The 6,000-nt window shown below is 40.7% G+C and overlaps 1 long non-coding RNA gene across 2 annotated transcripts in view; it reads right to left on the bottom strand.

Moving 5' to 3' along the window:
• The window catches only part of LOC136749932 (uncharacterized), an 89,177-nt gene extending 83,420 nt beyond the window's left edge, over positions 1 to 5,757 (bottom strand). The window contains exon 1 of one of the 2 annotated variants that reach the window (XR_010816813.1): positions 4,833 to 5,757. This is a non-coding gene — a long non-coding RNA (uncharacterized LOC136749932). The remainder of the gene's footprint in view (positions 1 to 4,832) is intronic. The other variant, XR_010816812.1, reaches the window with a different exon arrangement.
• Between the last annotated feature and the right edge of the window lie 243 nt (positions 5,758 to 6,000).

Genomic DNA, 6,000 nt, shown 5'->3' on the forward strand with positions numbered 1-6,000 from the left:
AGAACGACCTCGCCAACTGGCAAGGTCTGAGCAGTAGTAGTGTGATGTTTTGAGCCACAAAGTTGGAGATGGTGAAGATTTGCATAAATGAGGTAAAATCACTGTTTTGCTCTACTGAATGGAACACAATTAATCGAGTCAGGCCCAGAGAATGTCACGGCCACCAAACTGCTTGGACACCGAGGTTTCAGGCCAGATTTTATTCACAAATCACACCGTGACAGGCAGCCCTCCACTGTGCTGTATCAGCCCCCTCCTTAGAGGGAAGCGGTACGTATTGTCCCAGCACGCTCAGGAAGAGACGCACAAGATTATGCTGGGGGTAGCATGTGTGCCCTCTTCAGAAATTGTTTCAGTTGAACTCATCTGTCAGTGTGTGCTTGTCTTGGGTTTTCCTGACAGTATTTAAACTCCTGTTGCGATGTGTCTCCAGGGCTCTGATTTCTCCCTATCGGTGGGTGTAATTATACACAAATCTAAGCTACTGAGTTCAGTCTTTATATTGCAAGAACATTTTAAAAGGAACCATTTTCATAAAGGAGTATTATTAGTATCATCATTGCGGTTGTTGTTAATAATAATTTACAAATTAAGTGAGGTGAATGGAGATTAAGTACGTAAGCATGTTTACTCTAACACAAAGTCCAGTTAATTAATATATCTTTCTTTTAAGCCGAACAGCCATTCAAATGCTTTGGAAAAAACTCTGGTATTATCAGACCTAAAAGGTAATTTTACTGTAGGGGAGGGTTGTTGAAAACATTTTATGTAGAACAAATTTGGGAGGGGGAATTGAAATCAGTCTCTAAATTGTGGAAACTGAGATTTAAAAAAAACTGTCACTGTACAGACATGGAGATACACACAGTACAAGAGCTAACGGCACAAGTGTAATTTAGTCGAGGCTTCAGTAACTGATGTGGAATGAAATCACACATGCCAAAACTCTTCTTTCAAAAACAACATACAATATCAATATGGACTGTGATAGTAGCTAAACATCCAGGGTCAAAAGAAAGTAGAGACTTGCAGATTTAAAATGTAAACAGACGCTCCACCATGCATCAGAGTTGAAAAACAAAACTAATTTATTACCAGGCATGTATTAATAACTATACACCTAATAGGTCCTTTTGAGTCATTTGGGTTTTATTGCTTCTAATGGGGGAATAACAAATATAAGGTACACTGAGGAAGGCATATATTTTGAGCATTTCTTAATAAATTTATATTTTGTTGAATACTGGATTGTCGTTTGTGTTTGATCTCCGACGGTTGTGCGCCCTATGATGCATATTTTAAAAACCAAGCATAGTGAAAGCCTTGTTAGGATATGCTTTTAGTCCTGGAACGGCTGTGGAACCTGCTGTAAATCCATGAACTCTGTTCTTGGCTGCCTGGGTTATTAACCTTCCACCTTCGAATCAGATTTATGACAGACAGGGTGAGCAGGAATGTTATTTTGAAACACTGTGGGGTGGAGGAGCTGTGTTTTCCTTCTCAGTCTACTCTGGTACACACTGTAAGAAGCCTGTCTAAGCTTCAATGCCCCTGAAGCCACTTACAGAGACCCCTTTCAGCTATAGGAGACTTCAAATTGGGTGAAGCCATTATTGTTTGGAGAAACACGGTCTCTGTCACAGGTCACGGGACCTTCGAATTGAATGTTTCGCACTGCAGTCTGTGCTCCAGCTACTGTACTGTTGGGGCAGGCAGTTGTGGAAAAGCTCATGCTCAAGAACTGTACTCCTGCACTGTTATTCTGGAAGAGAGCCACAGAGTCACAGTGAATGCTTAAAAGGATGTTTGTTTCCCCACCCCTTCATTTATTTTTGAGATTATTCCAACATCCATGACAGGCCTACAGACCGATAAACAATCAATGGCTTGACATCCAGAGCTCTGACTTACAAACGAGTCCACACACACAAAACAAGCCCATTCACTGAAGGGCATATCCATAAAAACATTACTTCTCAGGTATAAGTGTTTGGTTGAGAATACTCAAAAATAACAGGTATTTTAAGCTCAGTCTTGCATGAGACCAGATTGTGTCTGGAGCAAAACAGGTGACTTGCTGAGCCCCAAAGCACACAGTAGACAATTTAGGACTTAAGGCAAGCAAGTTGCAGGGACCTGATTTTTTTTTTTTTTTTTTTTTTTTTTTTTTTATAAAATGCCTTTCAGGTGCAAAACACATGCTATACAAATAATATCAGTATGCAGGATGACTTCTGCCAGTCACAGGTGCTTTATGAGGTCATTACACACTGGCTCATGTGTTACAGGACTCCATACCAGTCTGTTCACATTTCCTCAGCGCATTCCCAACAGGAGCTGCGGCCTTGTACTTCGTATGGGATTCCTGAGGTTGAGGGAACCTTGTATTGTACAGAGGCCTTCAGTTCTCCCTTCAGACCAAATCCTCTTAAGTGGCAACTAAAGAACTCTAATCGAGTAAATAAATAGACTTCTGAGGGGGGGTGCTAGGGGTGGGGGGGTGGCGCGGGTGCTGGGATGCAGAGAAGAGATTTAAATGCCTCAAATAATGGATGGCTTTCAGTTAAAAAAAAAAAAGTCTGTTATTCTAAGCATAGGAATATTTACATCAATTGGAAGGGACATGAAAGAGGCAGTCACCCTTGTGCTTCAGACAGAAAGAGCAACTTTGTGTGGCTTTTCTTGGATTTTGCAAATAGTTCAGAGGGGGACCTCAGAGAAGAAGAAGAAGAAGATGAAAAAAAAAAAGAAACAGCACACTTGCCTGGATTAGCTGCACAGCTGTTAAGGGATCTTTTGGGGTTAAAGCTAATTTAATTTAGAGCACAACCAGGGCGAACCTAGTCATAACAAAAGTGGGGGATTTGTAGAAAAACAAGCAAGTTGTTGAGAAAAGTATTTCGGTGACATGTGGCTTCTGGAATCGATTTCTATCAAAACTTTCTGGATAGAAATCGTTTTAAAGCTGTTTAGGCTTCGGCACCATTGATCCAGAGTCTACCAGCTTGAGACAACAGAACACAGAATTCTTAATATTCATAAATTGACTCTGTACATTACAATACATGCAAGATTATTCATTTTAAAGAAAGGGAATGAGTCACACGACTGACATTGGTAATTTATCGCTCAGGTGCCCTTTTGTTTTCAGTGTTACATATGGAACAGCTACATATATTTAAACCATTAACAGTCTGTGAAATATGTAAATCATTTTTTTTTAATACTTTACTCAAAAATCTATGTAGATTGCTATTAATATAAAGCAAACCTGTTGAATGTATCATTTCATATGAACAGGGTGACTAACACTTCATTCATGCCTAAATTAAAGGGTTACCCAACATCATCAGAGCAAGTTATTCAAATATTCATTCTGGATCATCAGCACCTGAGTGGGTGTATCTTTATTTCCTGTTGAAAATGACATTGTTCAAATAATTAAGTTTGAACAATATATGATCATAGGCAACTTCTGACTGTTTTCATGCATTACTAGAACATTGCCAATGAATATGGCAAGACAATTGTTTTTTGTTTTAAATAAGCAACAAAAATGGTATTTGTTTAAATAATTAGTAATAGATTTGTCATGGTAGATTCCTTGAGATCTTGGGCAGTTTCACTTTCAAAAGAAAAAACAAGATGTCCCCTGCCATATATTTCACGGTAGAAATGTGCTTCTATATCAAAGGTAAGGTTGTTTAGTCGCACCTGAGTTGAGGCACTGTAGGTGGACAGAGGCTTGGTTGACTCTGAATAAGCCCATTCAAAAAGCATGGAGTGGACACAGCTGCCAAGGAGAAGAATTATATAAGGGCCTACAGCAGGTCATATTGAAGAACACAAACCTCCTTCAAATCATCCTGTCACACCTTTCAACAGAATGATTACATTTAAAAAGATTAACAAAATACCTATTTAAGAGTGTGGAATTAGGATATAAATAATCCGTCCTCATCCTATTCTAATGGTGTGAGGGTAGTATTACACCTGCGTGTTTGATCCTACCAGTGCAAGTGTACAGTAAGTCAAAGAAACGGGTACAGGTGTCAGTTTACCACGGCTGTTCTTGCTGATTTAGTTATGTATATATAGATCATGTCTTTAGCACTTTGTGGAGAAATGTCCAGATTATCTGCATTACCACAAAGACGCACATCATACAGGTCGAGTCATTCAAAGGAGATGTAGGATTCTCAAGGATGTAGTCCATGACGTTGTTATGCCTACATAGAAGCCCACATACACTTACAAAAGCAAAATGGTAACAGATGTTGCTGCTTTTCAGTCAATTAAACCGCAGTACCATTTCTCTCTCTCTCTCTCTCTCTCTCTCTCTCTCTCACTTTATAGTCTAAAGCTGAAACAAACCACCAACTGAACGAAACATCCCCAATTTGCGCAGGCTTCCCTTTGAAGACATGCCCTTGGTAGGCGCTGTTTCACTGAACTCCAGCAAAAAGTAACGGAACAGGACTTCACCCAGCGGTGAAACAAGTGCAGACTGCCCCAAAACCACCAACGTGAAGGTGACGGAGAAACCAAACATCCCAGTGTAACAACTGTTCAAATCGATTTAATGAAATGAAAACGTGAATCGCACGAGTTTGAACTGTTTTACCTTACTGGCTTGATGCATTACCCAGGTAACAATGTAACGTTGCAGCAACACTGTTAAATGTTGCAGAAACGCTGAATGTTACTAGGGTATAAACAAGAGATACTGGCCCATACATAGCTGCAGTGGATGTATGTGGATGTGTCTGTGTCACTCTTTCCCAACAATAGGTCAATCAAGACTGTCATATTAAACCTGTGGAGACGCTTACCTCAATGTTAAATCCGGAGATGCTCCAATTATTCCATTAGTGCGTTAGATAAACAGTGTGTTATCCATGTGATAGATTGTATAATCCAAAATAGTGAAACAGAAGACGAGTCAAGCATTCCGGGTATACTGGCCAAGTAAGTATCCCAAGTCATGGCACTGTGAATCCAAACCCAAAGTGCGCTAGTTGTCCATTCCCATAAGGTGACAATAATACTCCATTGCGCCGGGGGTCCCCCATGGATCCAGGGGACAGTCTCTTCATCAACCTTAAGCCAGGAGTCCATGTATCGGACCATAGGCATCCCACACCAAAATCACTGTGTCTGTCCATAAAGCGGTATCCATGAGAATCACACATGATGCCGTTGAAGTACTTTAAAATATGGCATCAAAGTAGTTCAAAGTCGTGTTTGTAAAGGATATTCCACCATCAGAACAATGCACTTTCTTTTTTGTTTAGAAAGCATGACAAAAGCAAAGCTGATCCAGTGAGGATATTTAGTTTCCCAACAGGTACACTTTCACAGAGATGGACCTTGGAGGTTCACTCGAATCCAATGGGTAACCTTGGAAATGTGTAGCTTGCACATTTAAATCCCTTATTTAAACACAAAAAATCCGCAAGCACAATGTTGCCAACATCTCCCCATCCAATATCCATGTGAAGGTGCTCGTATTTCCCCACTCCCGGCTGGTGTGCAGCTGCGATATTTGCAGCGGTTTGCTGCAGCTCTGCTGTAGCCCTGTCCCTCGGCAGCCAGAGACTGCGCCAGGCATGAGAGCGCCGCTGCACACTGAGCCATTCTCACTGCAGCGCAGCCTACAGCCCCGCCGCTCACCTGACGCGCCACCGCACAGCACCGCGGGAAATGCAGTGCGCTCGCCCTCGAATTGCACTTTACTACAGAATTACTCTTACAAATAATGACTACTACTACTACTACTACTACATTACCCCCCCCCCCACACACACACACACACACACACACACACATTCTAAATGAAATTGGAAGTCACTATGTTCTTAATTGGAATGTTATAGTATGAATGTTGCAATTACCACGTTCTACCCAGATTGTAGTTTTTGCAAATACATTCAATTTGATATACAAGCAATTACTTTGTAAAACTAAATTGAAAAAGTTAAAAAGTTACAAAATCGTCAA

The sequence above is a fragment of the Amia ocellicauda genome, chromosome 5 (assembly GCF_036373705.1).
Source record: "Amia ocellicauda isolate fAmiCal2 chromosome 5, fAmiCal2.hap1, whole genome shotgun sequence".
Taxonomy (NCBI): domain Eukaryota; kingdom Metazoa; phylum Chordata; class Actinopteri; order Amiiformes; family Amiidae; genus Amia; species Amia ocellicauda.